Source organism: Oncorhynchus masou, chromosome 15, assembly GCF_036934945.1.
Source record: "Oncorhynchus masou masou isolate Uvic2021 chromosome 15, UVic_Omas_1.1, whole genome shotgun sequence".
In the NCBI taxonomy this organism is placed as follows: domain Eukaryota; kingdom Metazoa; phylum Chordata; class Actinopteri; order Salmoniformes; family Salmonidae; genus Oncorhynchus; species Oncorhynchus masou.
The window spans coordinates 58791021-58801318 of record NC_088226.1 but is presented as its reverse complement, the minus strand read 5'-3'; positions in this window follow the sequence as shown (position 1 = coordinate 58801318).

The following is a 10298-nucleotide window of genomic DNA, read 5'->3' as shown; positions in this document are numbered from 1 at the left end:
ATTGCCCTAAAGGCGGTTACGCCCACTTCTGACCCAAGGGTATAAAACTTAAAGAATTTACAGACAAGACTACGTGACCTAAGCTGCAGCCAAGGTCTAAAAAGTCAATGAATCCAGAACGCAAGTTTGAAGACAAAAGAATATGTTTCTACCCAAGCTACGGATGAGTGGCTGTGCCTAAGCGGGTGAAATCAAGATGGACCCCCTAGCATCCAATCCCAGAGAATCGTGGTGTTTAAAAGGTTTCATTCCTATGCTGTAAGCTCTGAGCTACAGAGCTGTCTATCCTCAGAAGACCCCTTCCAGAGCAAGGGTGAGGGAACAAACTCCGAAGACAAAAGGACACTGACATAGTGAAGACCAGAAAGGTGCGCCGGAGAAGTGCGTCAACGAGCAGCCTATTTCTCTCGTGTACTTTCTTTCTTTCTCTCTCTCTCTCTCTCTCTCTCTCTCTCTTTGAAATCCCCATTTTGGGTAACAGGTGCAATAGTGTGTTGGCACGTTATACTAAGTTCTAATCAATAGCCTATAATGTGTTTTGTCTATGTGTATATTTTATCATCATTTAGCTTTTTAGTAAATAAATACTCAACTAAGATTGGTGTGGTACGAACTCATTGGTGAGACCCGGGTCCGTGCAGATTCACGGACTATACGACGTTCAGAACGAGATTGTAGAGGTAACTGGTTAATTAGCGCCTGTTGTAAAATCGATATTCTGATATTCTTTGAGCTAATTCGGGAAATAGAAACTCAATAAAAACTAGTTTTCCCATGGTGCTCCAGGTTAATGAGTTAATAATTGCTTTATTCAGTTAATCACGCAATTAGAAACTTTAATCATTTGATGAGCAACAGTCGTCATGTCATATTAACTAATACAACGTCACCCCAGTACATATAGCAGAAATGTATGCACTTTTTCAAGACCCAAACAAAAATTTACGGTACAACTTGGTGGCACACACCACCAATTGTCAAATTACTGCATTTGACCACATTAATTTTGAAAACTGCTTCAGAATCAGTGGCTGGGTGTTGTTCTGAAGTGTGTATATGAGGAGTTCTGATGCTAACAGTAGTCTGGTAACAGAAATCCAATTAAAAGCACCTGGGCCCTCGATACCTTTTAAAAATACACCACAGATCCCACAGATCAATCATACAAACACCAACATAGAAAATATAATCTAGAACACAACATAGAAATTATAAACTAGAATACCCCCTAGTCACGCCCTGACCTACTACACCATAGAGAAACAAGGGCTCTCTATGGTCAGGGCGTGACACACACAAACACATCTAACACACACAAATTAATATGCATACACACACCTGAACCCGACCCTGTCCATGGACATCTTCACTGACTTCAAAGGCCTTTAAAAAAAAGCCTCAATGCTCAAAATGAGATGGCTGAAGAGTGCTCAAAATGAAGAGGGCTCACAATGGCACGCGATGAACAGCTTCCTACTATGAGGTCTGGACTGTCAGCTCCAGGTCTATGTGAGTGAAATAGGATGATTGACAGATCTTTTATAATCCACTGGTATGAATGAATGCCCTTCAGCCCCTTACCAACATGCACACGCACACACAATCATCTTTCCCTGGGGGATTGTGAGGTTATTAAAGCTAAAATATAATAATGGTGAGGCGGGATGACAAAGATCAACATGAGCCAGTTAATTGGGGGTGACCCGTCCAGCACTGTGAAGTGATTAAGAGAAAGACAATATTATCACGCTTGCTGTGAGATTCTGAAGTTGATTCCTGTGATCTTGAATCTAGTTCTCAGGTATAACCGTGTGTAAACAATGGGGCGATTTCTGGCCACCATCTGGTCACCAGATGATGACTCATATTGGAAAAGGTGATATTTATCCATAATTGGACACACAAAGTTTATATTCAGAATTGCACCTGCTGTTCTTCATAAGTGAAGTGTGCTGTGTGCCTCTCTTTGATGACATAGTTGATATTCAGACTATTTTAATGTGCTTGTTAACAGATGTGTGCTTTATTGATGTTGAGCACATCACTAGAATAAAGATGACTGTTTTCTCTCATTTTGAAATATTTTCTAATTAGGTTCATTTAGATTTTAGATCACTATTCTCATATGTTCTACAATGTTATGTAGAAGAGTAGAGGATAGATGTATTGTAAAATGAGCGCATAACAGTACATAGCTAGGCAGTATCAAACACAGAACCTTGGAGAGCTTACTGTACATCTATTCTGCAGGGATAATACCAAGCACCTAAATACTTCACACAGCCTACATAGATGTCACCATATAAGCTAACGTCAAAGTCAACATAGCGACTAGAACTAGTGCGTTAGTGAACCCGTTATAATCATGCAATACAGTGTACAGTCAGCAAGGAGTATAGCATTTACACCAGCGGGCACTTGGAAGAGCTCCGGTGTTGAATAGCCATAACCAGCTAGCTAACATAGCATCCCTCTCTGTTTGAGCCAGGTGTTTGAGTAGGCTAAACTAGCTATCTGCATTCGCTTGTTAAGTGAAAGTGAAAAAAAATACAACAAAATACAGCTAGCTCTATCTATCTCTCTCTTGCTTCTCCTTCGTTTTTGACAAAATTAATTTGTAAAGGGCTTTTCAACTATTGTCTTTCTCTTTCTTTGAGTCAACTACTCACTACATTGTATGCACTGCAGTGCTAGCGAGCTGTAGCTTATGCTTTCAGTACTAGATTAATTAACTGCTCGACTGCTGGACAACATGTCAGTTCATGCTGCAATAACTCTGATAGGTTGGATGATGTCCTCCAGAAGTTGTCATAATTACTGTGTAAGTCTATGGAAGGGGGTGAAAACCTTGCGCCTTCTAGGTTTGTGTTGATGTCTATATACCCAGAGGTGGACGGAAACTAGCTGTCCTCCGGCTACACCATGGTGCTACACTACAGAGTGCTGTTAAGGTTACTGTAAACCTTCATTGCAAAATAGTGTGTTTTAAAAAATTATTTGGTGACGTGAATATATTTAGTATAAAAAAATGACAACTTTTTTAATCACTATTTTGATTTTTATAAAATTCAATGAGGATGATGGTCCTCCAATTCCTCCTCTGAGGAGCCTACACTGCTACACATGCACTCATTTACACATTGTTTGTCATACAAGGCTGGTAAAACTATTTATGACATTAAAGAGACAGCGCATCAATGGGAGAGGAACGTCTTTTGAAAAGCTACTAGGAATGTAGTGACTGGGTCTTCACAACTGTCAAACCCTGACTTAGGGAGTGGTAAAATAATTTAAACACTATTCGCACACAGAGAACATTATTGCACATTTCCTCAAATAAATGAGAGGGGTTACATTGGTTACCATAGCAATTGTCGACAGTGTCAAATGGTTACCTAGAAACTAGTCCTAGAGCCTATCTATTTTTATGGAGCATGCAGCCTCTACATTTGCTGTCTGTTTGGTCAGAGTAATGTCAGAGAGATGTAATTGCATTGTGAGATGCTGGGAAGGGACAAGGCCTATGTCACATCCTACCGGGTTACATTGAGGTCAGTTGGAACACAATGACAACATTAACCCTGTAAAATTATGGTGGCAGATACCCTAGCGGTTAGAGCATTAAACCAGTAACTGAAAGGTTGCTAGATTGAATCCCTGAGTGAACAAGGTGAAAAATATGTCTGTACCCTTGAGCAAGGCACTTAACCCTAATAGTTCTAGGGTTGCCGAGGGTCAATCCACCCGATCCCATACTCACGGGAACTTTGTGAGGTTGATCCGAGGCGCGATTATGTGTGAAATAGGACAAATGTAAGTATCCACCAAATAATTACTATTATTAATTAAATAATCTCAGTAAAGATTGATAAATGGTAATTGGCTGCATGCTGTAGATACATACTCTATATAGAAATGCAAGAGGATGAGTAGGTTAAATTTGAGAGTAAATATAGTGAATTTAACCTTTATTTAATTAGGCAAGTCAGTGAAGAACAAATTCTTATTTACAACGACGGCCTGCCAAGACTCTGAATACAGTGCCTTCAGAAAGTATTCAGACCCCTTGACTTTTTCCACAATTTGTTAGGTTACAGCCTAATTCAAAAATGTCCCTCATCAATCTACACCCAATACCTCATAATGACAAAACAAAAACATGTTTTTAGAAATGTTTACAAATATATAAACAAATAATGAAATATCACATTTCCATAAGTATTTAGACCCTGTATTCAGTACTCTGTTGAAGCACCTTTGGCAGCGATTACAGCCTCGAGTCTTCTTGGGTATGACACTACAAGCTTGGCACACCTGTATTTTTTGGTTTCTCCCATTCTTCTCTGCAAATCCTCTCAAGCTCTGTCAGGTTGGATGAGGAGCATTGCTGAACAGCTTGTATTTTCTGGTTTCTCCAGATATGTTTGATTGGGCAATTCAAGGACATTCAGAGACTTGTCCCACAGCCACTCCTGCATTGTCTTGGCTGTGTGCTTAGGGTCATTGTCCTGTTGGAAGGTGAACCTTTACCCCAGTCTGAGGTCCTGAGTGCTCTGGAGCAAGTTTTCATTAAGGACCTCTCTGTACTTTGCGCCATGACCTCAATCCTAACTAGTCTTCCAGTTCCTGCAGCTGAAAAACATCCCCACAGCATGATGCTACCACCACCGTTCTTCACCGTAGGGATGGTGCCAGGTTTTCTCCAGACGTGGCACTTGGCATTCAGGTTAGTTGGTTTCATCAGACAAGAGAATCTTGTTTCTCATGGTCTGAGTCTTTAGATGCCTTTTTGAAAACTCCAAGTGGACTGTCATGTGCCTTTTACTGAGGAGTGGCTCCTGTCTTACCACTCTGCCATAAAGGACTGATTGGTGGAGTGCTGCAGAGATGTTTGTCCTTCTGTAAGGTTCTCCTATCTCCACAGAGGAACTCTAGAGCTCCGTTAGAGTGACCATCGGGTTTTTGGTCACCTCCCTGATCAAGGCCCTTCTCCCCGATTGCTCAGTTTTGCCGGGCGGCCAACTCTAGGAAAAGTCTTGGTGGTTCTAAACTTCTTCCATTTAAGAACAATGGAGGCCACTGTGTTCTTGGGGATCTTCAATGCTGCAGACATCTTTTGGTACACTCCAGATCTGTGCCTCGACACAATCCAGTCGCAGCACTCTACGGACAATTCCTCCGACCCCGTGGCTTGGTTTTGCTGTAGTCCCACTGTCAACTGTGGGACCTTATATAGACAGGTCTATTGGATCTTATATACTGTAATCAGATGCGTGCCTTTCCAAATCATGTCCAATCAATTTAATTTACCACAGGTGGACTCCAATCAAGTTGTAGAAACATCTCAAGGATGAACAATGGAAACAGGATGCATCTGAGCTCAATTTCGAGTCTCATAGCAAAGGGTCTGAGTATTTGTGTAAATTAGGTATTTCTGTTTTCTAAAAAACAGTTTCTGCTTTTTCATTATGGGGTATTGTGTGAAGATTGCTGAGGATATTTTTAATTTAATCCATTTTAGAATAAGGCTGTAACGTAACAAAATGTGAATGCTTTCCGAAGGCACTGTATGGGGTAGCGTTCCATGACCTGACTTCTCAAACCATTAGGAGTGGCCTGACACTGACTGAAAATCAATGTATTATTTCCTGTGTAGATCTCAAACCCCACTGAAGATGACAATCACACATCTACCAGGCCATACATTCACAAAGCCGCAGGGCCAGTCGGATTACCAGAACGTGTACTGCGAGCATGCGCTGATCAACTAGCAAGTGTCTTTACTGACATTTTCAACCCCTACCTGTCCGAGTCTGTAATACCAACATGTTTTAAGCAGACCACCATAGTGCCTGTGCCGAAGAACACTAAGGTAACCTGCGTAAATGACTACCGACCCGTAGCACCCACATCTGTAGCCATGAAGTGCTTTGAAAGGCTGGTCATGGCTCACATCAAACCATTATCCCAGAAACCCTAGACCCACCCTAATTTGCATACCACATCAACAGATCCACAGACGATGCAATCTCTATTGCACTCCACAGTGTCCTTTCACACCTGGACGGAAGGAACACCTATGTGGGAATGCTATTCACTGACTACAGCTCAGCGTTCAACACCATAGTGCCCTCAAAGCTCATCAATAGGCTAGGGACCCTGGAACTAAACACCTCTCTCTGCAACTGGATCCTGGACTTCCTGACGGGCCGCCCTCAGGTGGTAAGTGTAGGTAATAACACATTCACCACGCTGATCCCCAACACAGAGAACCCTCAGGGGTGCGTGCTCAGTCCCCTCCTGTACTCCCTGTTCACTCATGACTGCACGGCCAGGCACGACTCCAACACCATCATTACATTTGCTGATGACACAACAGTGGTACAGTAGGCCTAATCACCGACAACAACGAGACAGCCTATAGGGAGGAGGTCAGAGATCTGGCCGTGTGGTGCCAGGAAAACAACCTCTCCCTCAACGTGATCAAGATAAAGGAGATGATTGTGGACTACAAGAAAAAGAGGACCGAGCACACCCCCATTCTCATCAACGGGGCTGCAGTGGAGCAGGTTGAGTGCTTCAAGTTCCTTGGTGTCCACATCACCAACAAACTAACATGGTCCAAGCACACCATGACAGTCGTGAAAACCTATTCCCCCCCAGGAGACTGAAAAGATTTGGCATGGGTCCTCAGATCCTCAAAAGGTTCTACAGCTGCACCATCGAGGGCATCCTGACAGGCATTACAGAGGGTAATGCAAACAGCCCAGTACTGGGGCCAAGCTTCCTGCCATCCAGGACCTCTATACCAGGCAGTGTCAGAGGAAGGCCCTGAAAATTGTCAAAGACTCCAGCCACCCTAGTCATAGACTGTTCTATCTGCTACCACACGGCAAGCTGTACCGGAGCACCAAGTCTAGGTCCAAGAGGCTTCTAAACAGCTTCAAGCCATAAGACTCCTGAACATCTAGTCAAATGACTACCCAGACTATTGATATTGCCCCCCCTCTCCACACCACTGCCACTCTCTGTTGTCATCTATGCATAGTCACTTTAATTAACTCTACCTACAAGTACATACTCTCTCAACTAACCAGTGCCACCACACATTGACTCTGTACCAGCACCCCCTATGTATATTGTTATTTTTTTTTTACTGCTCCTCTACTTCTTATGGCTGGGGGCAGTATTGAGTAGCTTGGATGAATAAGGTGCCCAGAGTAAACTGCCTGCTACTCAGGCCCAGTTGCTAATATATGCATATTATTAGTAGATTTGGATAGAAAACACTCTGAAGTTTCTAAAACTGTTTGAATGATGTCTGTGAGTATAACAGAACTCATATGGCAGGTAAAAACCTGAGAAGAAATCCAACCAGGAAGTGGGAAATCTGAGGTTTGTAGTTTTTCAACTCTTGGCCTATGGAATATACAGTGTCTATGGGGTCAAATTGCACTTCCTAAGGCATCCACTAGATGTAAACAGTCTTTAGAACCGTGTTTGATGCTTCTACTGTGAAGGAGGGGGGAATGAGAAGGGATTGAGTCAGTGGTCTGGCAGAGTGGCATGAGCTGACCACGCGCGTTCACTTGAGAGTTAGCTTGAGTTACATTGCATTTCTGAAGACAAAGGAATTCTCCGGTTGGAATATTATTGAAGATTCATGATAAAAACACCCTAAAGATTGGTTCTATACTTAGTTTGACATGTTTCTATGGACTGTAACGGAGCATTTTGACTTTTCGCGCGTCATGAATTTGGATTACTGGGCTAAACGCGCAAACAAAAAGGAGGTATTTGGTCATAAATTATGGACTTTATTGAACAAATCAAACATTTATTGTAGAACTGGGGTTCCTGGGAGTGCATTCTGATGAAGATCATAAAAGGTAAGTGAATATTTCTCATGTTTTTTCAGACTTCTGTTGACTCCACAACATGGCGGATATCTGTATGGCTTGATTTGTTGTCTGAGCGCTGTACTCAGATTATTGCATGGTGTGCTTTTCCGGTAAATATTTTTTGAAATCTGACACAGGTTACATTAAGGAGAAGTATCTTTTATCAATATATATGTATATAAATATGAACTTTATCGAACAAAACATACATGTATTGTGTAACATGAAGTCCTATGAGGGTCATCTGATGAAAATCATCAAAGGTTAGGGATTAATTTTATCTCTATTTCTGCTTTTTGTGACTCCTCTCTTTGAATGGAAAATGGCTGTGTGTGTTTTTGTGACTAGGCTCTGACCTAACATAATCATATGTTGTGCTTTCGCTGTAAAGCTTTTTTGAAATCGGACACTGTGGTGGGATTAACAACAAGTTTATCTTTATAATGGTGTAAAATACTTCTATGTTAGAGGAATTTTAATTATGAGATTTCTGTTGTTTTTTAATTTGGCGCCCTGCACTTTCACTGGCTGTTGTCATATCGATCCCGTTAGCGGGATTCATGCCATAAGAAGTTACTTGTTACTTTTATCTCTTATTCTTATCCATATTTTTTGAAACTGCACTGTCTGTTAGGGGCTCGTAAGTAATCTGTAACGTCTACATCTTTTATATTTGGAGCATGTGACTAATAAAATTTGATTTGATTATACTGCACTATCAGTATGTTCTGCAGCCAAATACCCTACAAATGTAACAAGGTGATTTAAGGGGTCGCACTTGCATCGCAAATGTGCGGACTCATTTAATTGGGTGCCTGATTGCTTCCAATCGTCATAGTGAAGAAGCCCTCTCTTGAAGGAAGCCATTCCTAATCATCACAGCCCACTACAATCAGGGCTCCTCTCTCACACCACATTACTGATTGGCACCGAGGGGCACTAAGCACACTTTTACTAATGTCACCATTCCCAAACATATCATTCGTAGATTCTATAAAGAAGAAGCAATCAATAACAATGCTCAACTATTCTGAATAAAGGTGTACTATTTGTACGAATGGAATGCATGCACGCACGATACTACTCTATGTCACTTTTTGATGAAAGTGTCTTGCTACATGGTATATATTACTATTATATTATTTTAATACAATGGCAATGTTAAATACTAATTTCTGATTGGTTTGAAGGGCATTCTAGAGTGTGCATTATTTAAGCAACAAGGCCCGAGATGTTGTGGTATATGACGCAACATGGAGTGCCTGGATACAGCCCTTAGCCATGGTCTATTAGCCATATACCACAAACCCCCGAGGTGCCTTATTGCTATTATAAACTGGTTACCAACATAATTAGGAGAGTGATATAATATGGTTTGATATACCATGGCTGTCAGCCAATCATCATTCAGGGTTCGAACCACCCAGTTTATAATTTCCTATAAAGCACGTCATGGTAGAATTCAATGACTATAGTTCATTCTTACATGTTCTATGTTTGAGCTGCTTTGGAAAACAAAAGTCAAATTGAAAATATTATTGGCATCGTTGAATTCGATTTTCTTAATACCAAGACATGGACAGTTAGTTCCACTCCACTAGCAGGTAGTGGAACACATCTGCCTCATCGTTCTTTATTTTGCATAGAACATATCGTTAATTATCCCTTATTTTATACCATGGCATTGTTGAATACTCGTTTCTGATTGGCTTGAGGAGCACTAGAGCATACATAATTTCACTATAACACGCGGCATATCAGCAAAGTAGAATCCAATTGCTATAGTTCATTCTTATATGTTCTATGTTTGAGCTGTTTTGGTAAGCTTGCGCTTCATAGAACAAACCTTCCACGTAGTTTATATTTTCCCCTCGTTGATGATTTATTATTCTTCTGGTGTTTCAATACATTCTCATACAATACAATACTGCCCTCACCTGGTTGCTGAACGTCACTACATAACCAAAGTATTTTGGACAATGGCATGTACTGGTCATTATAAGGTACGACACCATCACTTTGCATACACACTATAAATGGTAAAAAGCCGGGATGACTTTAAATTTCATTGAACTTTTGAAGCATCAGATACATGTTGACACAATGTACCAATATAACTTCCAAAGCAGATGTTATAATTCTATGATAAAGTGACTGGCTCACGCAGTCTGTAAAGAAAGTATGGGGTCTAATAGTTCCTGTTCAAGCATTAGTTTTAGAAGTAGATCAGTCTACAAGTAGGGCCTCATCAATGTATTGGTCCACCCCTTAGCTGAACTTGGGGTAACTCCTCCCCCATACCTTTCCCATGAGACTGAATCTGCAATAGGTAAGCAGCTTGGTTTGAAGAAATCATCTGTGGGAGCAATTATTAGGAAATGGAAGACATACAAGACC